At 32.7% G+C, this 27,885-nt stretch overlaps 1 long non-coding RNA gene across 1 annotated transcript; it reads right to left on the bottom strand.

Moving 5' to 3' along the window:
• Positions 1-290: 290 nt before the first annotated feature.
• LOC149253231 (uncharacterized) lies at positions 291-25,654 on the bottom strand. The gene is made up of 3 exons (XR_016266154.1): positions 25,349-25,654; positions 25,184-25,263; positions 291-415 (listed from the first exon to the last, which is right to left on the bottom strand). It is a non-coding gene; the product is annotated as an uncharacterized LOC149253231 (long non-coding RNA).
• Between the last annotated feature and the right edge of the window lie 2,231 nt (positions 25,655-27,885).

Below are 27,885 nucleotides of genomic sequence, written 5' to 3'. Positions count from 1 at the left end.
CATTAACTAGTCATTAAAAATATGTCGATGTTATTATGAACTAAGATATATGGTATATAACTTACCTCTCTTAAATTTTCTTGAAGTCTAGATGAATGTAGCAATGTTCGAAGAGAATGTGATTTTTGCTCACTATCATGTTCACCATCATACATGTGCAAAGGTGTTTTAGGAAATGTATATTCATTACTCTGAACATTAGATTATACATAGATATAAATATGTGATTCAAATAGAATTAAATGTAAAAATATTATAAAATTATAGGAGTATAAATAAATATAATCTTACTTTGCATTGTGACATTGGGATGTGAAGATAATTGTAGCATTTGAACCATTTCATTTCTATTCTTCTCAAGGCTTCAACAATCTTCAGGGGTTTTCATTGATTGCAATGGTTCCAAAGGGAACACCTGCACCATAAATAAGAAATCACACAAACACACACAATCAAAACAAATCAAAGATAACAATATAGAATATAGAACACCTGCACCATAAATAAGAAATCACACACACACACACATAATCAAAACAAATCAAAGATAACGATATAGAATATAGAACATCCATTTCTCATCCCATCATTATGGTAAAACATAACAATTTATATATTAATGTTTTTTGTGGAATAGTTTATATGGATTAAAAACTTACTGGCCCAATAACCCCTTGAAAACCTTGAAATCTAAGCGAGCGTCGTAATAGTTGGTAGCTTGCATTTAGGAAATTTTGTTTATTAAGCTATGCATATCAATAAAAATGAGAAATTAGTATACAATTATGATAAATATAAATACTATATAATGTTAAAATGTCTTAAAAACTAATATATGCCAAAAAAATGTATTGTGGAATAGTTTATATGGATTAAAAACTTACTGGCCCAATAACCCCTTGAAAACCTTGAAATCTAAAAAAAATGTATTGTGGAATAGTTTATATGGATTAAAAACTTACTGGCCCAATAACCCCTTGAATACCTTGAAATCTAAGCAAGCGTCGTAATAGTTGGTAGCTTGCATTTAGGAAATTTTGTTTATTAAGCTATGCATATCAATAAAAATGAGAAATTAGTATACAATTATGATAAATATAAATACTATATAATGTTAAAATGTCTTAAAAACTAATATATGCCAAAAAAATGTACTCAACTGTGTTGTCATTGTCATGATTAGTTTCATCAAAGTTCAATATATGGTTTTGCCAATCTAATCCTTCTTCCCCCACATCATCAAGAATATCTATGCACTTCATTGTTTCCATACATCTACGAGGTAGACTCTAATCCCAACCTTGAATTTTTTCACAAATTTTTTGCTTTGAAGTATCATTGATCTGATCAAATATAAGAACTCACTGTGAAAACAAATTTCAATGAATTTAGTCCACAACAATAAATTCATATTAATAAAAAAACATATACAAATATATACTAATAAATACTTACCGCTAAAAGAATTTCTTCATTGATAATACTAATAAAAAAACCACATACAAATAAATACTAATTAATATTCACAACTGAAAGAATTTCTTCATTGACAAATCTTTTATATGCTTGCCATTAAACAACTTTGTTGGTTAAGGAAAGAGTTTCATGACTCGAGTAAAAAGTTTCCAAATCCCAGACAAAAGAGTGTATCAAAGAAATTTGCACTTAAAGAAATTGGATCCCTCTCCCCTCATGCTATGATGGTTATTAAAATTTTTCAATATTCAAGCAGAAGATGGTCTAGTGTAAAAGTGATGTAATACCTAAAACATCATAAAAATAATTCAGTAATCTTGATAACTCATACATTAATACATGCATTCTCTACCACGAATATCTTTAATTAAATTCAATCCAAAATCTCGATAACTCATACATTAATACATGCATTCTCTACCACGAATATCTTTAATTAAATTCAATCCAAAAGCCTCACTGGTTAAATAAATCATTAACCAAGTAAAATTCACACTTAAAAATCTAAATTTCTTAAAGAGAAATCTAACCTAGACCATCTATCACATCTTCCACAAATTTGATCCACAACCATACTTCTATAGACTATGACAATGGTCAAGTGCCTATCTTCTACTGCAATTTCTCAACCCATAAGAACTTGCTAACAAGCTCTTCCTTTTTCGAACTCTGATAATTTATAGAAACGCAAGAATTCAAATTGTTTCGAGAGTTGAATCCTTGCAACCATAGTTACCAAATTCAGCCGTATTGCCAAAAAAAATTCGTAAATTCGACGATTCGGTTTGATTCGCGAATTAAAACGGCCATTCGAATTCGGATTCGGTAAAATACAGCCATTCGAATTCGGATTCGGTAAAATGCATTTGATATTTCAGTTCACGATATTATATTCTTGGCAGATTTTTAATAATGGTTATAAATTCGAGCATCCCGTTTACGGTAAATAGCATACGATTAACGTATAATAGTAGATGTAGTTTTAGGCATAGTTACCAAATTCGAATTCGAATTCGAATACGAATTCAAATTCGAATTCGAATTCGAATACGAATTCGAATTCGATTCGGTACGGAAAAAATTCGACTACCAAAAATACAATACGGAAAAAATTCGGAAATATACATCTTTCAAAATTAAATTATTTTTAAAATTAAAAAAAAAAATCTATATTTACAATATGTTTTTAAAAAATCACTCAATCAAATCCTAAATTTTAATATAAGGCTTAAAAATGATAACATTATTAATTAATAACTAAAACAACCTAAATGTCTCTTTGTAGATTTTTCAAAGAGTTGTTTAGAGTGTAGATAGAAGCACACTCAAACTTTAATTCATGGTTTCGATTTCTTTACTACGGGAAAGGAGAAAAGTATGAAATTCAAATAGAAAAAAATGGAGATTATATATTTTATAAATATTTATAAAAAAAAATTATTATTCTTTGTTATACGAAATTATTATTTTTAACTAGTATAAACTTACTATTTTCTACAATATTTTAATATAAAATTTATAGTTTTTTACAACTGTAATTTTTTTAATATGCAATTTACTATTTACTATAGTTTTTTAATATAGAAAATTCTATTTTTAATCTTTAAATATTTAATTTTTTATTAACAAAAATCCTTACCAAATTAGATCGTAACTGCAATTTTTTTTAATATTGAATATTATGTCTTTAATATTTTGAGTAATGTAGAAATTTCTATTTATGTATTAAACTTTTTATTAACAAGTTTATGATAGATTTTTCGGCGAAAATCACATGAGAAATCATTTGTCGACGCGTTTCGAACCAACCAGTGTGGTTCATCGTAACTTCATTTTTTGTCTAAATTGGAAATTTATACTTTTAATGTTTTGAATAATATAGAAATTTCTATTTAAATATTAAATTTTATATTAAGAATATTTTTTATAAAATTAAATAATATAGAAATTTCTATTTTTAAATATTAAATTTTATATTATTAAAAACACTTTACCAAATTCCATCATAATTATAATATTATTCTTAACCTACAATTTACACTTTACTATAATTTTTTTTAACATAAAAAAATTATTCCCTAATTCCATCCTAATTGTAATATTTTCAACCTACCATTTACAATTCATTATAATTTTTTTAATATAAAAACAAATTATTTAAAAAAAATACCATACCGAATTGCAATTTCGGAATTAGCAGTGGAACCGAATCATACTATTGTATCTATGATTTAAAACATAGTTACCAAATTTTAAAATTCGGCAATATATCTCTTACATATATTTAAATATATCATTTTTCCAATGTTTTAAATCATTCAAAGGTATAATTTATAATATTGAAAATGATAAAAAAAATGTTTTAAAATTATTTGGATTTGCACATAAAATTATATATTAGATTTTTAGCTTTACATTTAAAATAGCATCATAATAGGTTTTAAGAAGTTTTGTATTGCTACACCATAAATTATATGATAATTAATATAGAGTGAATTTCCAAAATATTCCACATTAAAATAAACCATCTAAATTTTATATTATCAAGTATTTTAGATTAATAATGAAATAATATATTAAATATTTGTAAATATTTTTTAATAATATATACTTAAAATATCAGTTACTAAATTTCAATAAAAAAATTCATTTTGAAAAAAATAAAATTTTCTATTTACTCAAATAATTTATACAATTTTATAATTATCATAAGTTTCTAAATATTTCTAAATATTTCATTTCTTGTAAATTTTTTATGGCATAAAAATACATCTACCATTATCATTTACTAACGTTAATCGTATGCCATTAACAGTAAATGGGATGCTCGAATGTTTAACTATTATTAAAAATCTGCCAAAAATCTAATATTTATACAATTTTATAATTATCATAAGTTTCTAAATATTTCTAAATATTTCATTTCTTGTAAATTTTTTATGGCATAAAAATACATCTACCATTATCATTTACTAACGTTAATCGTATGCCATTAACAGTAAATGGGATGCTCGAATGTTTAACTATTATTAAAAATCTGCCAAAAATCTAATATCTTGAACTCAAATATCAAATTCATTTTACCGAATCCGAACTCGAATTGCCGTTTTAATTCGCAAATCGGATCGAACTATCGAATTTCCGAATTTTTTCGGCAATACGGCCGAATTTGGTAACTATGGTTTTAGGCAACCAGAAATTTACAATGGGATGCTCGAATGTTTAACTATTATTAAAAATCTGCCAAAAATCTAATATCTTGAACTCAAATATCAAATTCATTTTACCGAATCCGAACTCGAATTGCCGTTTTAATTCGCAAATCAGATCGAACTATCGAATTTCCGAATTTTTTTCGGCAATACGGCCGAATTTGGTAACTATGGTTTTAGGCAACCAGAAATTTACAAGAAATGAAATATTTAGAAATTTATGATAATTATAAAATTGAATAAATTATTTGAGTAAATAGAAAATTTAGTTTTTTTTCAAAATGGATTTTTTTATTGAAATTTAGTAATTGATATTCTAAGTATATATTTTTAAAAAATATTTACAAATATTTAATATATTATTTCATTATCAATCTAAAATACTTGATAACATAAAATTTAGATGGTTTATTGTAATGTGGAATATTTTGAAAATTCGCTCTATATTAATTATCATATAATTTATGGTGTAACAATACAAAAATTCTTAGAACTTATTATCATACTTGCTATTTTAAATGTAAAACTAAAAGTCTAATATATAATTTTATGTGCAAATCCAAATAATTTTAAAACATTTTTTTATAATTTTCAATATTATAAATTATACTTTTGAATGATTTAAAACATTGAAAAAATAATATATTTTTGGTAACTATGTTTTAAATCATAGCTATCAAATTTGGTCGTATTGGCCCAAAAAATTCGAAAATACAATAGTATGATTCCGTTCTGCTACGAATTTGGAAATTGCAATTTGGTACTTATTTTTTTTTAAATATATATATATATATATATATATATTTTATATTAAAAAAAAATATAATGAATTGTAAATGGTAGGTTGAAAATATTACAATTAGGATGGGATTAGCGAATAATTTTTTTATGTTTAAAAAAAATTATAATAAAGTGTAAATTGTAGGTTAAGAATAATAGTACAATTATGATGCAATTTGGTAAAGTGTTTATATTTTTTATATTAAAAAAAAATATAATGAATTGTAAATGGTAGGTTGAAAATATTACAATTAGGATGGAATTAGCGAATAATTTTTTTTATGTTTAAAAAAAATTATAATAAAGTGTAAATTGTAGGTTAAGAATAATAGTACAATTATGATGGAATTTGGTAAAGTGTTTTTAATAATATAAAATTTAATATTTAAAAATAGAAATTTCTATATTATTTAATTTTATAAAAAATATTCTTAATATAAAATTTAATATTTATATATTATTCAATATTAAAAAAATTGCAGTTACGATCTAATATGGCAAGGATTTTTGTTAATAAAAAATTAAATATTTAAAGATTAAAAATAGAATTTTCTATATTAAAAAATTATAGTAAATAGTAAATTGCATATTAAAAAAATTACAGTTGTAAAAAACAATAGTTTTATATTAAAATATTGTAGAAAATAGTAAGTTTATAATAGTTAAAAATAATAATTTCTTATAACACACAATAAGTTTTATATTAAAATATTGTAGAAAATAGTAAGTTTATAATAGTTAAAAATAATAATTTCTTATAACACAGAATAATAAATTTTTATTTATAAATATTTATAAAATATATAATTTCCATTTTTTTGGATTTGATTGAGTGATTTTTTTTAAAACATATTGTAAATATAGATTTTATTTTTTTTAATAATTTAATTTTGAAAGAGCTATATTGCCGAATTTTTTCAGTATTGTATTTTTAGTAGTCAAATTTTTTCCGTACCGAATCGAATTCGAATTCGAATTTGGTAACTATACTTGCAACTACTCCATGCAACTCCTCAGCTTAAATGTTCTATTTCCTCATAAATGGATTGGGTGCGCAATAGATAGCTTCGCATCTTCTCTTGTCTATAGATGACTCAAACAATCATATGGCTTACAGAAATGCACTAAGATGGACTTCAAATATCTATAACTTTTCATTTACGCGAGGTTTCGTTGCAATGTTTCAATTTAAAGTTAATTTGAGTTGAGTTTATAGTGATTATAAATTTGATACATCTAATAAATATTTTGTTTAATGGTTTGAGACATGTTTTAGTCAAATATTACATCAAATTTAAATTTGTCTATGAGTTTGGAACCAGTAAATGTAAATGTGGTTGGTTTTGAAACCAACAAATATGATTTATCATTAAAACAAAAATTGTTTAATGGTTTATAATTTAATATTTTAATTCAATTTACATTGATTATACATCTCAATATTAAAATAACATAAATAATCCATAATAATTAACCCATGATACTTGAATTCCTCCATTTTCTCTATGACCCCTAATCGTTGAATTCTTAAAATCATTAATCCATATCGTTGAATTCTTAAAAGTCTGCAATTGATTTAAGGATGTTTGTTCCTTTTGAAATGAAACGAAAAACTTTTGTCAATTTTGGAATGAAACCATAATGCACTAGACATGGTATTTCGTTCAAGTCCTCGACTGCAACACTACAGCCTCTACTTTCAAGCTACAATCACTGTCTGGGAATCTAAAACGTTGTCCGCGACTAAACATTTAAACAAGACAATTGAAATTCTAACAGAAAATGCTTTTGACAATCGAAATTCTAACAGAAAATGGTTTTGATTAATGCCGCTAACTTTGACTCCAGAGATGGTAATATTTGCTTTGCAACTTGCAGCGATTAACCACAGAAAAATCATACAACACCAGCTTATAACTACCATGCCGACCAAAATGGCCTGCAATAAAGAAAACTGGAAATAAGATAACAGAAACCGTGATAAATACACTGTCAAGCTGATGGCTCAGAATCTGAGCCTGCCTTTTTTGAAGATGAATATTAGTTAAATTATTATTATATATTATGATAACAATTTTATTATGAACCGGTCTTTACACATTTCCATAATACATAAAATTAGGATTTAAGACCCTCTGATTCTCGCTTAAATGTCACAATCTATGTCCATTTTAACAATTTAGTTTCGTGGCTTAGATTTGCTTTATGAGCTCACATTCCACAGTCAATGTATAGTTTTTCTAAGAAGTTTCCTTTATTCAAAATCGAAGAAACAAAATTTAATATCAACATGTGTGTCCTGCATTCAACTCTCAAATATCTTGCAAAGACAAATATGTACAAAGGTGTTTCAGCGTCATACACTGTTTATCATTTTAAGCTAATGGGCACTACATCCGTGGGCAAAGCCCTGTGGTTTTAGGTTATAAACTTATAACCTCTGGAAAAGGACCAGCTTCTCATTATAACTCTCATCAAGTAATAAGTGATTAGCTCCTGATCGATGAATTCTTACTCAATAAGATAAAATATTGTTTGATTTCTTTGGTTCCAAATAATTTTCCTACAACACTCTGAACTTATCAGAAAGTCCTGTTTTCTTATCATAAAATGGATCCTTCAGGAATTAGTTTCTTGGAAAGGTGTTTCGTTTATTGATCAAAAATTTTACATGGGTAAATTTTAGAATATTTTTGAAATTTAGGTAAGATTTCAAAATATTTCAAAATTTATAATTAAAATATTTTATTCTTAAAAAAAATGGCACCTTTAAGATATCAAAGTTTTCCATATAAATCATATTTCAAAATTTATAATTAAAATATTTATTCTTAAAAAATGGCACTTTTAAGATATCAAAGTTTTCCATATAAATCATCATTTCTCTTTGGAAACATGCCAGTTTTTATTATATTATTTTTGAGATTTTTAAATGTTGCAAAGCTCTATGAAAGAGGAAAGAAATTTTTAACATGGCTAAAGATAAGAGTATGGGACAAATTACTTCTTTCATCTGCTTCACTTAGTGCAAGCAAAGGAATGGAGGAATGTTGTGCTTCAAAGCATTGTTTCCCGTAGCCTTGGTACTGATGTGAGGACCATGTCGGCGTGGTCAGAGCTTCTGATGGGCTCTTGTAAGGCATTCTTTCTGCAGATGTAACCAAAATTTGTTGCCCACCTGAAACTTATGTGGTACCCCTGTGGGTGAGGAGAAGTTGTTCCTGTGTTCTGTCATGACCGTATCCCTTTGCTGCTGCTGCTGCGTGGAGGAACCCTTTACAGGGGTCATGGATGTAGCAACAATCTTCCCCTTACTTTGGGAGTGTTAACGGAAACATGCCAGTTTTTATTATATTATTTTTGAGATTTTTAAATGTTGCAAAGCTCTATGAAAGAGGAAAGAAATTTTTAACATGGCTAAAGATAAGAGTATGGGACAAATTACTTCTTTCATCTGCTTCATGTATCCGCGTTTTTTCTGTAAAGTTTCAAAATCTTGTGAGTATTATTTAATAAAATTTTGTTTATTAAACTTAACAAAAGCGGTACCATCATGTGGATATTTTTTTAATAATCCAGTTGAATTGGTAAAATAATTTATTGAAATAATAAGAATAAAGTTTAAAATTTATTCATTGATTATCACTATAAGACCAAGATGTATCTAATAGTAAAAGTATTTATTTTTTAGTTTTATTACAATAAATTAAACCTATTTTTAGAAATTGAATCCGAGTAAATGGGAAACCAATCATATTGAAATTTTTAAAAATACAAATTAAAAATTAAAAACTTAACATCTACAGCTAATTCAGTCTCACTGCAACTAAAATTCAAAAAAGAGACTGAGCACAAATAGCACGCAGAAATTAAAAAAGGGAAACATCTTAAAAGTGAGGGGAAAAGGAAACTTAAAGAAAGGAGACTGAACCTGAGTGATGCCACAGTAAACCCCTCGCTACGAATCATTTTCTCAAACAGCGGCGCGTGTCCTCTCCGAGGAAGGAAACCTGTTGGAGATGGGAATTGGCGTGTGTCCTCTTTAAGAAAGGCAACCTGTTGGAGATGGGAATTGGCGTGTGTCCTCTCTGACTAAGGCAACCTGTTGTACATGGGAATTGGCATGTGTCCTGGAGCAAGCTATTGGAAATGGAAATGCATCACCGCATGCATTTCAAAGGAGATCGAGGGAGAGGGAAAGGGCGAGGGCGAGGGCGAGGGCGAGGCTCTGTTATGATCATCGATGCATCAATAATTCTGCGACTAAGGCTACCAAATGTGGCAAATGATCAACGAGTGCTTTAGATTTGACTGTTTCTCGTGTTATATAAGCCTGGCATCACCAATTCACATTTTGCACAATTATCCTTCATCTTTATAAATGGAAACTGTGCTTTCTCACCTAGACGAACGAAGCAGTGCTCGGATTTGAGCATCCTCGTGAGGATGGAAACACAGGTCTGCTAGACAAAGAAAAGAAAAATGCATCTGAAAGGTCATCGAAATGAAACCGCGGCCACCATTACAATGCACAGGGTATAGGTCCGCCAGACAAAAAAAATGCATGTGAAAGGTCATCGAAATGAAACAGCGGCCACCATTACTGGGCAAAGACTAAAAACAAGTCACGACAGGGCAGGCTTCATTTTGAAGGAATCATCTTTAAAAACAAGTCACTACAGGGCAGGCTTCATTTTGAAGGAATCATATTTTGGTAAAGGAATCATATTTCGGCAGAAACTTACTTGTGAATTTGGAGCAACAACCTCCGGTTAAATGAAGAGAAAGGTTTCCAGAGCAACCTCCAGGGACAGGAATGAAATCGAAAAGTCTGGTATCCACTTTCTTGATCTCGAACGAATTCTCCTTCTCCACCTGAACAATTCGGGTATTCTTCTCCTTCTCCCCCTGAACAATTCTGGAATTCTCTCTCCACCACGCAGGGGAACAATATGCGAACAAGTGACCGCGACCATCATAATTAAGTTGGGTTGGTGGTTGGGTTGGTGGTTCATTTAAAATCAACGTGAATAAATAGCCTCGATTAAATGCGCCATTAATAGCGCTGCAGTGGAGGCAGGCGGGCGTCAATTCGAACCACGCAGACGACCAGTTACATCGATCATGCTTCCCTGAAAGCTCATGCTCGTCGCCAGCATGCCATAGCATGCATGTATGATGGGTACTATGAGTGACGGCAACAGCGGGTACTGTCAAGATGATATAAGGATGGGTTGCCGAGAGTTTCGGGAGTTGCATCAAGTATGGTAAGAGCGGGTACTGTCAAGATAAGGATGGGTTGCCGAGAGTTTCGGGAGTTCATCAAGTATGGTAAGAGCGGGTACTGTCAAGATGATATAAGGATGGGTTGCCGAGAGTTTCGGGAGTTGCATCAAGTATGGTAAGAGAGGTATATGATATAAGGATGGGTTGCCGAGAGTTTCGGGAGTTGCATCAAGTATGGTAAGAGAGTTTGGCAACCAATAAATCCCATGCTATTGGGCCATTAATGCATAAGATTTATGGGTTGCCAGTACCTTATGGCTACCATGAGCCATGAAAGCCATACCATGAGCCATGAAAGCCATACATATTTCCGGCGACGTTCAGCGTCAACTTCGACGGCGCAGGCCTCTCGCTCCAACTCACGAAAGTCCATCATTCGTACTTCATCATTAATACAACTTGTACAAGCATTCAATGCCACCTCCCCCTTTACCATTTCAAACCTCCTCGGTTTTCGATTTCAAACTGGCATTGGCGCGCATACTACCATTTCAAACCTCCTTGCTTTCGATTTCAAACTGGCATGGGCACGCATATTTTATTTTCAAATGAATTGAGATCTTAAACGATTTCAATCTGGGCAATAGCACTCAATTCTTTTTGTTATGCTGCGCTATTGTATCCACTCTCGGAGAACAGCAACCGACGAAGCATAAACAACCTCAACAGAACCAGAAACTATCCACAGCTCAAGTCACTGTTTTTCAAGGTTTCTTGTTCTGTATGCAGATATGGAAATAGCGAAGAAACTAGCTTTGAAACGCTTCCTCCAAAAGCGAAAGGAGAGGTAATCAAACTCTACATCTTCTATAATATTTTCTCTGTATAAATTGAGATGATTGAATCGGCAAATGTGTATTAATGCGATGTTTTTTTGGAGTGCAGATTCAACAGCGTTGCTCCTTACACCAGCGTGGAGAGGGCAACATTGCCTTGGAAAGTAGGAAAGGATTCAGATGACCAGATCATACTGTCGTTGGGTTGTGTATGACAACAATTGTAAAATGTTGGGGAATGCCACTGACTTTTAATTGCATCACGCAGCATGTTTTACCCTTAACCGATCTGTTTTTTAATCAAATTTTTAGATCGAGGGAACCAACGCGTTTTCTGTATTTCTCCACTGTGAGTACACGGTGGCAGGCAAAACTGATGGCCCGGATAAGAAAGTGGCACTCGAAACGGCAATGTAGCATGAAAGTGCAGAGGAATTTCTTAATCCGGAAATATTCAATCTTGAAACATTCAGATTAACATTAATGTTGTGACATTTTTTTTAAGTATATTATAGATTTTTGTAATATATCTTATTTGTGTGGATGTTTGTTTATTTCCTCAAAAAAAAATGAATTTAATTATTAAATAATTTTTAGAATAATTATTAATTAAATTAAATTATAGATATTTAATTTTTTAATAATATTTTAAAATATTCTTAATAATATTTATAAATAAACTAAATGTTTAAATTTACCATTTCATTTTTTAAAATAAATTGTTTAACTAAAAATGATATTATATAAAAAAGTTTTATATAAATCATGATATTAGTTTATGGTTTTGTAATAAAATAAGTTTATAAATTAACAATCTCAATATGAGTTTCTATAATTAAATAATTTTATTTATATATTTTATTTATATATTAATATTTTATAATAATAAAATTATAATTTAATTTGATTTTATATTTATTTTGCTATTTAATATATCATATATATTATGGAGTAATTATTTTAATATTTGTATTAGACTAATGAAATATTCTCATTTAGAATTTTCAAGATTGTTAAAAGAAATATTTAATGAGTTGTTAGTGGAACCATTTTTTATTTATGGATATTTCTTTTAAGTCATTTATCTTTTTAGTTTTGTGTTTGGGAAATATTATTAAATTATAAAATATTTTAAAATCTATTTTTTTTTATAGTTAGGCTAACAATTTTTGTGGAAGTAAATTTAGTAATAAAATGATTTAGTCACTAAAGCTTTCTTTCAAGATTTATTGTTTCAAAATTTATTTGATCATAACATTTTAATGAGATTATATTTATTAAATTTATTAAGGGTTATATTTAATTAATTAATACAATCTTTTCTACAATTTATTTAACTTAATTTACAATATATCAAAACACAAATACATTTAGAGACTAACAATATTTAGGTGCCTAATAATTTTTAGCATTTTCCATTTATAACTTTTATTCATGGAAAAACCACGAACATTTGTTCCTCACAAACTCATAGTCCACCTCTCTCATATTTCAAACTTTGAATAGAGACTTAACTTAAATTAGTTTGGACTTTGAATAGGGACCCAAACCTTATATTAGGATAGATAGATGGACATTAAATGGTAATTAATCCAAAATCTTTAGTTTAGATCTTGCTTAAAAATTCAACCGATGTCATTAAATATTTTTTCGGAAAGTAAAATTTAAATTAATTTAAAAAAAAACATCATAGCAAGTTTTGGTTTGCCATAGTTTACCTTGGTTTAGCAATAAGAAAACCAAAAAAATAGAAAAACCATAATTATTTTAGCATCCAAACATAGTGTCTTTGACAATTCACACAATTCATATATACAAATAAACAGTGATACCACCACACCACATAACTCATTTTGTAATAAACTAAATTCAAACTTTCTACACCCCCATCAAAACACAAGCGTAGATGAATTCTTCCATGATACTTAACATCTGGTTCTCCATTTACTTTTTCTAAATTGAACCACCTTGAGCTTACCATAATGTAATCTAGTCTCCTTTCAACTGTATTTAGTGCAATTATGGTTTGGCCTAAGTCCTCCACATCCTTGTTACCACTGCTACTAGGTCGATCCTCAACCAATAACACAAGTTGTTCCTCAAATGGTTCAGCTTCTACAAAGATCAAATCTTCATTCCAAAATGGGCTTGACAAGGTTCTAGAATTACATGTTCTAGTCCTCAAAACCTATATACCCAGTTGCACCCTCACTATGAGCTCAGAAAAATTATCTTTTCAGGAATCTACAAGTCTTGGGCTTCAATCACATTGACCCTTAGATACCATAATTTTGGGGACAAATATATTTTTGATCTTGTATTCATCATACCTCCTGTATCATATTATCAAGCCTCTGGGAATGTTTCGTCTACTTGTGTTCCCATCCAAACTGCAAGCATAATATCACCTTTGACTCTACCATCACTATCACACCTACGAGTTGGCGATGTGCAATGAGTCAGGTGACATGACTCTCGGTTAAAGGCGATGAGTCGTGGTGTGATGAGTCGGGCGATCGGTTAAACGCGCCCAAGTCACATGTGAAGAAATGCGACGAAGGTACGAGTCATGTGCGACGAATTATGACAAGAGGGCAAGTTGCGACGAGCTAGCATGGGGGTCGAAAAATGACTAAGTGTGGGACGAGTTGCGACGAGTTTATATGATAGGAGAAAAATTGAACGGTTGGGTGGAGTCGACCCATAGTTGGGCAAGCCGACTTGAGGATGGACGAACTGACATGTTTGGTGGCCGAGTAATATGGTTGTCCTGGGAAAGCCGACCCATCGACATCCACGGAGGAACCATATAAAAGGATGGAGGACACATGGAGGAGAATACAAGCAAGAACACAAGTCATTCCAAGCAAATCAAGAAAACTTGGCGAGCAAAGGAAGTGTGAGCATACTGTGCAAGCGAATAGGTTGGCCCGAAGCACTAGGCCGAAATTGCATAAAAACCAAACTTCAGTGTGGTGGGTGAACCGAAGGGCGAGGCTGCCTGGACGAGTCAGGTGACAGTCACAGGGTGAGTTGCTGCGGGCACGCCTGCCCGAAGTTTGAACGTATGGGTGAACAGTCAAGCGAGTGAAGAGTTAGGCGCAGCAAGGTTGGGCTAGCCAAACCCGAGGTGCAGGTAGGTTGCACGAAGGTGCGGGCGCCCTTGCCCACGAGCTGGGCAGTGTAAAATAAAGGCGTTGGGCGAGGAGAAATGACGAGTCAGAGCGAGTGTGCACGACAAGTCGGGTGGGGTCGAACGACCAGATGGGCAAGTTGACACAGAGAGTTAGGCACAATGAGCTGGGCGAGGTGACACGACGATCTGGGAAGGGTTGAATGACAAACTTGGGTGAGGCTGAACGATAGCTTGGGCGAGGCTGAACGAGAAATTGGGCAGGGCTGAACGAAGCTTGGGTGAGGCTGAACGAAGGCTGAATTGGAAGTGAAGTTTGGCAATTTTTCCCAAGGTAAATTTGGGGTTGCCTTGTAAAGGTTGATGTTGTATAAACACTTGTAAAAATATTATATTTTTTTATATTGTTGGCCAAGATCTAATGAGGGAGTTTCCCCTCCCTTTGAAGAAATATTGTATTGTTGTACTTTTATGATGATGATGAATGTTTCCGCTGTGTAAGAGAATGATGAATGCTTAGTGAAGTTGAAAAATATTCTAAGTATTGAATGTTAGGCGTAGTCCGTACTCGAGAGTATTGTTAAAAAGAAACTGGGTAGCAGTGCCGCACCTGCCTATGTGCAGTTGAAAGACTACCGCTAGGATAGGGGCATGACAGGTGATATCAGAGGTTGATTCAGTTGAACCAGATTTACAAGAAGTATATGGTCGCTAATAGATCACAGAGAAAGATGATGGCAAGTCAAGCGGAGGAACCTCAAGTTATGACAGGGGAATCTAGCAAGGATGCTGAGACAGTTTTCATGGATAAGGTATTGGATCGAATGGAGGAATTAACTTCTGAAGTAGCTTCGATGAAGGCCGAGAATGCTGAATTTCGAGATAGCTACACAAAGTTGAAGGAAGATTTTGAAGACCTCAAAAGCCTATACGAGTATACATAATGGTTGTATACACAAACAAAGAAAGAAGTCAAAGAGATTGGAGCTGCAAGGGACCAAGGTTTGGCAGATATCTTGAAGTTGCAGAAAAATCTTGGAGATGCTCAAAATGAGATAACGGTTCTGAAGAAGGAAATTGGACAAAGTTCTGGTGGAGGAGTTTCTCATGTGAAGGTCAAAGAACCTGATTCTTATGACGAGACAAGAAGTGTGAAAACTCTTGGTAACTTTCTATAGGATATGGAGCAATACTTGGAGCGTTTGGGTATGTCTGATGATGAGGCCAAAGTGAAGGTAGTTGCTCAATTCTTGACGAAGGATTCTAAGATGTGGTGGCAAAGAAAGATGGAACAGATTGCTAATGGAAATGTTGTGGAAATCACTTCGTGGGATGACATGAAGAAAGCTTTGCAAGCTCATTTTAGTCCACGAGACGAGACATGGGATGAAAGGATGAAGATAAAATACATAAATCAAACAGGGAGTCTACAAGCATATCAACGAGAGTTCTCAAGTGCAGTTTTGGAGTTACCTAATATGGCAGAAAGGGACAAGGTGTTCAATTTCATTATAGGATTGAAACCTTGGGCATGCAATGAGGTGAACAGGCAAAAGATTAAGACACATGAAGAATATTTTGCAGCAGTTGATAACTTGGTAGAACATTATTATGAAGGAACCGAAGAGAGAAAGAAGAAGATTGATAAGCCGAAAGAGAAGTCTACGAAAGAAGAGCCTTCGAGATCGTATGATAAGACGAAGACGAAGAAGCCCTTGAAGTGTTGGATATGTGAAGAACCACATACGGTGAAGAATTTTCCTTCTATCAAAAGTGGCAGTGATGGCACAATTCGATGCGAAGAAGAAGAAAAAAGAAACTTTCGTTGGAGTTATGCATATTTTGGGAGTTGAAGTGGCTACGAAAGCGATCTCACGAAGAGATCCCGAAAGGAACCAGTTGGAATATGTGGAGATGAAGATTGGGAAAGGCACTATTCTCACTATGGTGGATATTGGTGCAACTCATAACTTCATGAGTGAAGATACTACGAGGAAGATTGGGCTGAAATTTATACCAATTCAAGCACAATTGAAAGCGGTGAATTCTCCATCTGATTTTGTGATTGGTGTGGTTGAGAAGGTTGATGTGACACTAGGTGAATGGACAGGGAAGCTCGATTTCACAGTTGTGCAGATAGATGAATATGAAGTTGTACTGGGCATGGAATTTATGAAGCAATTTGAAGCTATGATAGTTCCACACATGAAGAAGTTGTAAATTTATGACGAGCGTAAGGAAGTACCCATTGGTATACCAACCAAAGGGGCTACAACAGTCGAATGCAAGCTAACAATGATGAATGTGGAGGAAGTCAAGCGAGATGAGGAAGTCTATAAGAGGTTGTCTTCTATAGAGGAAAAACTTATGGAGCAGTCATAGGTGATTAGATCGTTGTATTATAGTATCTTGGATCTATCAAGCAGACTAGAGGAAATGGAGAAGGATGAGGATGCTAGACCGGATGATCAGACGGAGAGCCAGGAAGCATACTTGCAGAGATTAGAGGTGGAAGATCCTTATATATGGATTGATCTAATATGAGCCCTCATGGCAACCAATAAATCCCATGCTATTGGGCCATTAATGCATAAGATTTATTGGTTGCCAGTACCTTATGGCTACCATGAGCCATGAAAGCCATACCATGAGCCATGAAAGCCATACATATTTCCGGCGACGTTCAGCGTCAACTTCGACGGGGCAGGCCTCTCGCTCCAACTCACGAAAGTCCATCATTCGTACTTCATCGTTAATACAACTTGTACAAGCATTCAATGCCACCTCTTCCTTTACCATTTCAAACCTCCTCGGTTTTCGATTTCAAACTGGCATTGGCGCGCATACTACCATTTCAAACCTCCTTGCTTTCGATTTCAAACTGGCATGGGCACGCATATTTTATTTTCAAATGAATTGAGATCTTAAACGATTTCAATCTGGGCAATAGCACTCAATTTTTTTTGTTATGCTGCGCTATTGTATCCACTCTCGGAGAACAGCAACCGACGAAGCATAAACAACCTCAGCAGAACCGGCACCCTGAGGGAATAACAAAGGGGACATCTTCATCACGGGGAGGAGATGCCAAGAGTTGCCAAGCCTGTGCGCTCTGTGGATTGCAAGACCATGATCAAGCAATACACCATCTCTCTTTTATCATAGAGCACAACTCCTACAAGGTGCTCATGCTTGAAAAGCTTCCAACGCTGAGACTGAAATATAGTTTCAGCAACAATAATGTTAATTCTAAATTAGCAGATAATGAGTTGGCCATTGATGCACTACTTACAGTGGGCATTAGTTTGTTCCTCTCGAACGACTTTGCGTCTGGTTTGGCGATTTGCGACATCATTCTGCAGAAAAACCCTGATCATGCAAAAACCGCCGAAATTAGAGTGGGGCTGGAAAATCGAGTGAAACTAGAGGTTATTGAAGTTATTACTAAAGGTGTGGGAGGAAGAGGGCACTGGTATCAATGTCCGAATGGCCATTACTACGTGGTGGGGGAATGCGGAGGACCAACGTAGACATCTCAATGCCCAGATTGCAGGGTCACAGTGGGAGGACTGTCTCACCGTCCAGCAGATGGAAATCGCCATGCAGACATTGATGGCAGTTCTCATCCTGCCTGGAGCAACAACACAGGTCTTGGAGCTCTTGCCTAACAGATGATGTTGAAATTATGAGTATGTTTGGGAGTTTTACAGTTGCAACAAGAGGAAAAGGTGTATAAGTACAGTGCAGTAACCATCAAAGTGGAATACTTGTCTAGTTTGAAGAGTCTGATCATTTTTGAAATTTTGGCCGAAATGCATTACTATGTTATAAAATATGTGAAAAAATACTCTGGTATCAAATCCGTGTCTTTTATCAATTGGTTTTATGATTTATCGTTTCTCAGTTGATATTATCAAGGAATGTGTGTTTGTATTAGTATTTTTAAATTTAGATATAGTAAAAAAGTAATAGAATATATATTTTCATTGCCCATTGAATATTTCGAGTAAATTTTTATGTCCCGTTCAAATGTTAAAATTACTATTTTGAAAGGTTAAAATTAAAATTACTATTTTTAAAGGTCAAAATTATTTGTAGAATTGAGGCTTTTCATAACAATTATGAGAAGAGTTTCCCCATAAATTACATGTAGAAAACTTTTGTCCACGCGTATCGAACCAACTAGTGTGGTTCATTGTCACGACAATTTGAGGAGTCAGATCATGGCCGCACATTAAATAAGGAGAGCAGACCTTCCCAACAGCAAGGTTGACTAGGTTGACCATCAACGACTATATAGAAAAACGGCTAGATAATATTTTAATGTCAAAATAATATTATAAATATAATAAATAATTATATATTAGAATGTAATTCCATTTTATTTTATTTATATATATTATAAATATATTTAATTCTTTTTTAATTTATTTATTTAAATCATTAGAGATAAGTAAAGGGGTTTTAGAAATTTATTTAATTCCTTTTTAATTTAGTTAATCATTTAAAATTACTATGGATTGTTATTTTATTTTATTTTATTTATATATTATTCTTAGATTATTAAATTAATTTATTATCATTAGGGATAGGTAAAAGGGGTTATTTTTAATAATATTGATTTAGTGGAATTAAAATTATTAATATCAATTTAATAATATTGATATTGATTTGGAACATAGATTTTATGGTGAAGGGGGGTTTTTAGAAAAAATTTCTTTGTTATTAAATTAATTTATTCAATTCCTTTTTAATTAATTTAATCACTTAAATTACTAGGGACAAGAATGTTATTAAATTTCATTTTATTTATATATTAATCTTAGGTTGTTAAATCAACTTATTATCACCAGGGAAAGTGAAAGGGGTTTTTTTCAAAAATATTGATTTAGTGGAATTAATTCAATACTATTGATATTGATTTAATAATATTTGTTGGAATATATTTAATTTATATTGATCTTAAGGTAAAGGTAAAAGCTTAAAAAGAGAAAAAAAAAAAAGGAAAGCCATCTAATAGAACAAGTCAGGAAAAAATAAATAGAATGAGCGACAGAATTTAAAAACAAGAATGTCAAGAACAAGATCATTAGTAAAACAACTAAACCAAAGGAAAAACCTTTGGAGGATGGAACAGACAAGGCTCAAAAGAGGGGGGGCAGGGGGGAGGGAGAAGGGGGGAAAGGAAGGCAAGACTAAGAAGAAAGGGCAGAGATCCAGCAACTACTGATCTTCCAGCCGTCATCTCTATTGAGATTGTTAGGCCTTCTTTCAATTTCAATAGCTTCCCTGAATTTTCGGTGATGGAACTGCGCAGTTCCATCACCGAAAATTCAGGGAAGCTATTGAAATTGAAAGAAGGCCTAACAATCTCAATAGAGATGACGGCTGGAAGATCAGTAGTTGCTGGATCCCTGCCCTTTCTTCTTAGTCTTGCCTTCCTTTCCCCCCTTCCACCCCTCGCCCCCCCTTTAACCTTTTCTTGCTTTTGAGATTTCCCGAATCCTTCTCTTTTGAGCCTTGTCTGTTCCATCCTCCTAGGGTTTTTCCTTTGGTTTAGTTGTTTTACTAATGGTCTTGTTCTTGACATTCTTGTTTTTGAATTTTGTCGCTCATTCTATTTATTTTTTCTTGACTTGTTCTATTAGATGGCTTTCCTTTCTAAAGGAATTATATAAAAAGTTATTTAAAATTTAAATCAAACTTCAAATTAAATCCAATATAGTTCAATCTACACAAATATAATAACAAGAAATACTATATGAATCTAACTTATTCTAAAAAAAAATTATTTATTAAACATTTCTCATGTCAAAAAAATTCCAAATCTTGGAAGTTGCTTTGAAAAGTTCAACTTCAACATGCTATCAAGTGTGTAATCCAAAATTCATTTGAGTTTCAAAATTCATTTAAGCTTTATTTTGAGAAAAATGGAATCCGTGCAAGATCTCAACCTATATAGATATTGAAAGCCATCTAATAGAACAAGTCAAGAGTTATGTGGTGTGGTGGTATCACTGTTTATTTGTATATATGAATTGTGTGAATTGTCAAAGACACTATGTTTGGATGCTAAAATAATTATGGTTTTTCTATTTTTTTGGTTTTCTTATTGCTAAACCAAGGTAAACTATGGCAAACCAAAACTTGCTATGATGTTTTTTTTTAAATTAATTTAAATTTTACTTTCCGAAAAAATATTTAATGACATCGGTTGAATTTTTAAGCAAGATCTAAACTAAAGATTTTGGATTAATTACCATTTAATGTCCATCTATCTATCCTAATATAAGGTTTGGGTCCCTATTCAAAGTCCAAACTAATTTAAGTTAAGTCTCTATTCAAAGTTTGAAATATGAGAGAGGTGGACTATGAGTTTGTGAGGAACAAATGTTCGTGGTTTTTCCATGAATAAAAGTTATAAATGGAAAATGCTAAAAATTATTAGGCACCTAAATATTGTTAGTCTCTAAATGTATTTGTGTTTTGATATATTGTAAATTAAGTTAAATAAATTGTAGAAAAGATTGTATTAATTAATTAAATATAACCCTTAATAAATTTAATAAATATAATCTCATTAAAATGTTATGATCAAATAAATTTTGAAACAATAAATCGTGAAAGAAAGCTTTAGTGACTAAATCATTTTATTACTAAATTTACTTCCACAAAAATTGTTAGCCTAACTATAAAAAAAATAGATTTTAAAATATTTTATAATTTAATAATATTTCCCAAACACAAAACTAAAAAGATAAATGACTTAAAAGAAATATCCATAAATAAAAAATGGTTCCACTAACAACTCATTAAATATTTCTTTTAACAATCTTGAAAATTCTAAATGAGAATATTTCATTAGTCTAATACAAATATTAAAATAATTACTCCATAATATATATGATATATTAAATAGCAAAATAAATATAAAATCAAATTAAATTATAATTTTATTATTATAAAATATTAATATATAAATAAAATATATAAATAAAATTATTTAATTATAGAAACTCATATTGAGATTGTTAATTTATAAACTTATTTTATTACAAAACCATAAACTAATATCATGATTTATATAAAACTTTTTATATAATATCATTTTTAGTTAAACAATTTATTTTAAAAAATGAAATGGTAAATTTAAACATTTAGTTTATTTATAAATATTATTAAGAATATTTTAAAATATTATTAAAAAATTAAATATCTATAATTTAATTTAATTAATAATTATTCTAAAAATTATTTAATAATTAAATTCATTTTTTTTGAGGAAATAAACAAACATCCACACAAATAAGATATATTACAAAAATCTATAATATACTTAAAAAAAAATGTTACAACATTAATGTTAATCTGAATGTTTCAAGATTGAATACTTCCGGATTAAGAAATTCCTCTGCACTTTCATGCTACATTGCCGTTTCGAGTGCCACTTTCTTATCCGGGCCATCAGTTTTGCCTGCCACCGTGTACTCACAGTGGAGAAATACAGAAAACGCGTTGGTTCCCTCGATCTAAAAATTTGATTAAAAAACAGATCGGTTAAGGGTAAAACATGCTGCGTGATGCAATTAAAAGTCAGTGGCATTCCCCAACATTTTACAATTGTTGTCATACACAACCCAACGACAGTATGATCTGGTCATCTGAATCCTTTCCTACTTTCCAAGGCAATGTTGCCCTCTCCACGCTGGTGTAAGGAGCAACGCTGTTGAATCTGCACTCCAAAAAAACATCGCATTAATACACATTTGCCGATTCAATCATCTCAATTTATACAGAGAAAATATTATAGAAGATGTAGAGTTTGATTACCTCTCCTTTCGCTTTTGGAGGAAGCGTTTCAAAGCTAGTTTCTTCGCTATTTCCATATCTGCATACAGAACAAGAAACCTTGAAAAACAGTGACTTGAGCTGTGGATAGTTTCTGGTTCTGTTGAGGTTGTTTATGCTTCGTCGGTTGCTGTTCTCCGAGAGTGGATACAATAGCGCAGCATAACAAAAAGAATTGAGTGCTATTGCCCAGATTGAAATCGTTTAAGATCTCAATTCATTTGAAAATAAAATATGCGTGCCCATGCCAGTTTGAAATCGAAAGCAAGGAGGTTTGAAATGGTAGTATGCGCGCCAATGCCAGTTTGAAATCGAAAACCGAGGAGGTTTGAAATGGTAAAGGGGGAGGTGGCATTGAATGCTTGTACAAGTTGTATTAATGATGAAGTACGAATGATGGACTTTCGTGAGTTGGAGCGAGAGGCCTGCGCGGTCGAAGTTGACGCTGAACGTCGCGGGAAATATGTATGGCTTTCATGGCTCATGGTAGCCATAAGGTACTGGCAACCCATAAATCTTATGCATTAATGGCCCAATAGCATGGGATTTATTGGTTGCCAGAGAGTTTTGGGTTGCCGAGAGTTTCGGGAGTTGCATCAAGTATGGTAAGAGAGTTTTGGGAGTTGCCGAGTACAAGGGTGCATTAATGGATCTATAAAGCTAGAAATAGTCATTGCCTTGTCCACACTCAACACTCAATTGTTGCCAAATACTGGACCATGAAAACTGGACCATGAAAACTGGACCATGAAAATGGATACTTACATAGATACTAATCACTAAAAACACTACATTTCTATGATACAACTTATAATTTTCATTTTTAATTACTCCTCATAAATAAACATTCTAATACCATTAAAATGGATACTTACATAGATACTAATCACTAAAAACACTACATTTCTATGATACAACTTATAATTTTCATTTTTAATTACTCCTTATAAATAAACATTCTAATACCATTAAAAATACACTACATTTCTATGATACAACTTATAATTTTCATTTTTAATTACTCCTTATAAATAAACATTCTAAAACCATTAAAAATGTACATTTCAAAATCATCAAAATTCTTTATTACAACAATAGAACCTATACCTTCATTTTCCTTTCCCTAGAGGACAAGCCATTTATAATCATCCTTAGAGGACCAACCAAAGTTACCGACGACCCAATAAAACACAATACCAACTTTGAAAATGGTTGACGAGAAACGAAGAACCTCACTTAACTGAATTGGTCTAACCTAGGACCAACCGAATAAGGTAACTCTGTCTGACATTAAGATTGAAAAAAATATAGTTATAGTCCCTTTTTTCCATTATTTTTATATAAGATTTCTTTTTTCTTAAATGCAACTTATTCGGTTAACAAAAGCGATACTTACTTCGGTTAATTCATATGCAATGTGATTCATTTGCCACAAACGTTGAATACTACGTTGTGCGAGGCATATATTGCCCACAAAACTATGGATTGTAATGGATGAAGTGAATCTCACTCCTTGTAATCCATTTTTGTAACAGTTTGCCTTTCGAGATTGGGTTGTTTCCTCAATTTCCTCTAATGGACTGAAGGTTAAAATCAATTCATGGCCCCCCTGCCTCGTAAGCTTGGTTCACCAAAGTAAGCTTGGTTCACCAAATGAATTTAAAAGATTGAATATTAGAGCAAAACAATCATCAACAGCTTGTTCATTGACATTATATTATGGAAACAATTTATAGATCTCCACCACTCAAATAACAAAATTTCAGCGCTTCTTACTTATTTGGATCTCTATTTCAACTGCTTTGACGTGGACATGACAAATTCCATCTGAGGTGATCTAAAAACGAAAGAGACACTTTAATTTTTGTTTGATATAGAACCAATATATAGAGTTCACCCTAATTTTTGGAGTTCGAAAACGCAGTTGCCCTGTTTATTGTTCACCCGGTTTTTTTTGGAAATCCACTGTCCCAATTTCCTTGTAATTGGCCGATGCTTTATGCTTTCGCGAGTAATTAAACCATACAATCTCCATTACAACGAATCCTGTGAACTACGTATAACTCCACTGTATTGCGAAAGGTCCTAGGATGGCCAAAGCTGACTGATCTTGCTAGGTGTTTGACCACTATCCGCTCACGCACATTTATGCAAATTCTAACTTTCAATTTAGAAAGAAATTGAAGACCAGGAGCGGTTAACCTAAGCGAGTGACCCACTAAAGCTATATACATAAAATGAGAAACTAACTTTGCATTTACTTGATAAATCGCTGGAACATAAACTAGATCTGTGACCGGAACCACCAAAAATGCTGAGAACACTGGCTCTTTCTAACGAATGGTGAATATGGCTACTGCCACTCGCGGCCTCCTATTCCTTCTAAGGCGAGGCAACTGCTCACACAATGGGTGACTTCTATACAATAACAATGGGTGACTTATATACAATAACATTTGCAGAAATAATGGTTATTTATAGGTTTCACAAGACCATGTGGGTTCGAGAAAAGGTTCAGTCGACCAATATTTTTCAAACTTCAAACTCAGCAACAACTAGAATTATTCTCACAAAATATTTAAATCAAAAGGTAAGCATGTGCAGAGCGGTATACACCATGTGTTTAATACAAGAAAAAATAAAAATGTAAACATCGTTAGATAAGCACATACCCCGGTTTTTTTTCTTTTCAATTCTACCCATTCCATACAGCTCTGTCCTGTACGGTTTCCAATATTTTCGCCTCGGCTAACTGTACAGCGATAATAAATATTTATTACACAGAAGGCCAACAAAACAGCTAATTGTTCTAGAGAAAACACTCGAGGTGTCTTTACCTGAATTCCAGAAGTCCCTGTAACAACCCTCCATGGCGCCATGGATTTCAGAAATGGAACGGTGAAAATATTTTATATTGAAACGCTGCTGATGCCGATTCAAATGATATAATACGAGTGAAATGAAGAGACAGCGTTAGACAGAAAGATATAGAGGGTAGGGTGTCACCGGTATTAACAGTCACACATCGAACACTCTGAAAACTTACAGGCGTGCCTTTCACGCCACTGCAGCGTCGCACAGGGGATGTCCTTCACCCGGCGACGTGATGGATATGGCTTGGTCTCATGACTTCCATTGATATTCTGCCCCACGATATTCTGCCCCATATAAACGTCTGTCTTATCAGTCACAAACCTAACACTGTTAAGACTTTTGAAATCTGTCAATACAAGACAGTGTACAGTCACATCAAATACAATAGGGTACTTCACCATCTGTCAATACAATACAGTGTACAGTCACATCAAATCATGTTATAAACTGAGTACAGTGCTGGCATTAAATATTTTAGAACCGCCACAGATTCCGGACTTAATGGGGATGATATATACAGCGCATTAAATTGAAATTGATTTAGTACATTAAATTTAAATTGTTTTCCATACTGTATACCACCTACCCAACATTAACTGTTAACACACGGCCCTGGGCTATGGACTTTTTGTGTAAAATTGTTGGGTTAGTATGATGTGAGTTTCCTCTGATGCGTGCCAGGTCAGATGGACCTGCTGACATCGATTTCCTGTATGGAGGTTGTCCTTGCATCGGTCCAACTCAAGTTATTCCGAATCGCCGGAGGTTTCTGGGGCATTTGTATTTCGTATGTGTCAGTTTTTTTTGTTCCTCTCCCGCAAAACCCTCCCTAATGTGAAATGCGCCTTTGAGTGCAGGGCTTTAGTGTCCAGGTTCTTGATATAGATCTACACGAGTCTCCAGAGTAATGGCAATGAATGATTGTGTAGTTATAGTTTTATTAATGTATTGGGGCAATATATGTTATTGGTTGGATTTGTATTATGAAATACATTGTGTCATTGTATCAATGGAGCTATAGTTTCACAAATATTGATAGGATCAATTAATATTAATATATTTATAGCTCCGTTAATATATTAGGGTATTATATGTATCTATTAAATTTTATATTAAGTCAAATCTAACCAATAACATATATTGCCCTAATACATTAATGAACCTATAACTTCATAAATATTAATAGCTATCGTCATTTTCTGGATCAGTGTAATTTTTACTAACAATTAGATTATGTTTTATTTGCTTGATATTTAGTTAAATGGTGTTAGAATGATTGGCATGTATTACTTTGGAAATCAATATATAGATCTCATTCAGAATTTGTACAAATGAGAGGTGTTGCATGCCTTTTTTCTAGATTTTGAAAATGGGTATCACTGTATAGAGGCATATCATGGGAGCCCTTTTGTTCATCTAAATTGTTTAACCTAAATAAGTTTACATATTTCATCTTTTCTTTTTCTTCTTTTTTTTTTTCCGAAGAAAAAATCTGTAACCTTTTGTTTAAAAAATGAAAAGTTACAATTGCAGATGCATGATGCATTTCCATAGGCTGCCCAACGGGCTCGAGTGCCATGGCACCCTTCGCAACGTTACAGGACTAACGTGCAAAAATGATGAGAAGAGAAGAGAGAGAGAGAAAGAGAGAGAGCGGAAGAGGAGTGAAAGCAAGAAAAAACTGAATTACATTTGTGAGTAAGACTCACGCTTCAGGTTTTTCTTCCTTTTTTCTTTTCGACCTTGCGCCATGCTCCTTGAGTGGGCTCGATCGAGGCAATGACTAACTGTGTTTCTGCTTTCTGCGTGCCTAATTCCTTGTCTGAGTCTGATGTGTCTGATTGGTGGTGCCGCTTTATCCCTCCCATGTTCTGGTCATCATTTGTCTTCTCTGCCTGATTTGGGTGAAGCTGTGAAACCTTAGTATGTGTTGTGGTTTCCTTCTGGTTCCCCGTATCCTGGGGAGCCTCGGCTTCCTCTGTGGTAGTGTCTTCCTCTTCAGCTTCTGATTCTTCATCATCTGAGACCGGAGGGGAAAAGAACCAGCCTTTCTTCTGCTTCCCTTTCTGCTTCCTTTTGCTGTTTACTTTTTTGGCTTCTGGACATGTGCTTTGCAGGTGTCCTGTTTGTCTGCAGAGCCTACACCTAAAGGCAGTATTTTCATAGTCTAGTGCTTGCAGCCAATTTTGTTGTTTGTATATCAGCCTTATATTGTCAGGCAGCCCTTTACTTAAGTCCACTTCCACACAGATTCGTGCGAAAGTGAAAATCCTTTCATCGATCCTTTCCATGTCTGTTTTGATGTATTTCCCGATACTGTTCCCAATTCCTTCCAAGACTCGTTCGCTCCAGAAGTGAAGGGGGAGGTTGTAAAGACGAACCCATACCAGCACTTTGGTGACCGTCATTTTGTTTGGATCGAAATCTGTGAACCATGGGGTTATAAACAGCCCCGCCGTTCCCCAGAACCAAGGCCCAGCATTGATGATTGTATCTCTGG

This window comes from Pinus tabuliformis, chromosome 7, assembly GCF_031772625.1.
Source record: "Pinus tabuliformis cultivar Carrire ecotype Pingquan chromosome 7, CPIR1, whole genome shotgun sequence".
Lineage (NCBI taxonomy): Eukaryota > Viridiplantae > Streptophyta > Pinopsida > Pinales > Pinaceae > Pinus > Pinus tabuliformis.
This window is presented reverse-complemented; position numbering and strand designations above follow the sequence as displayed.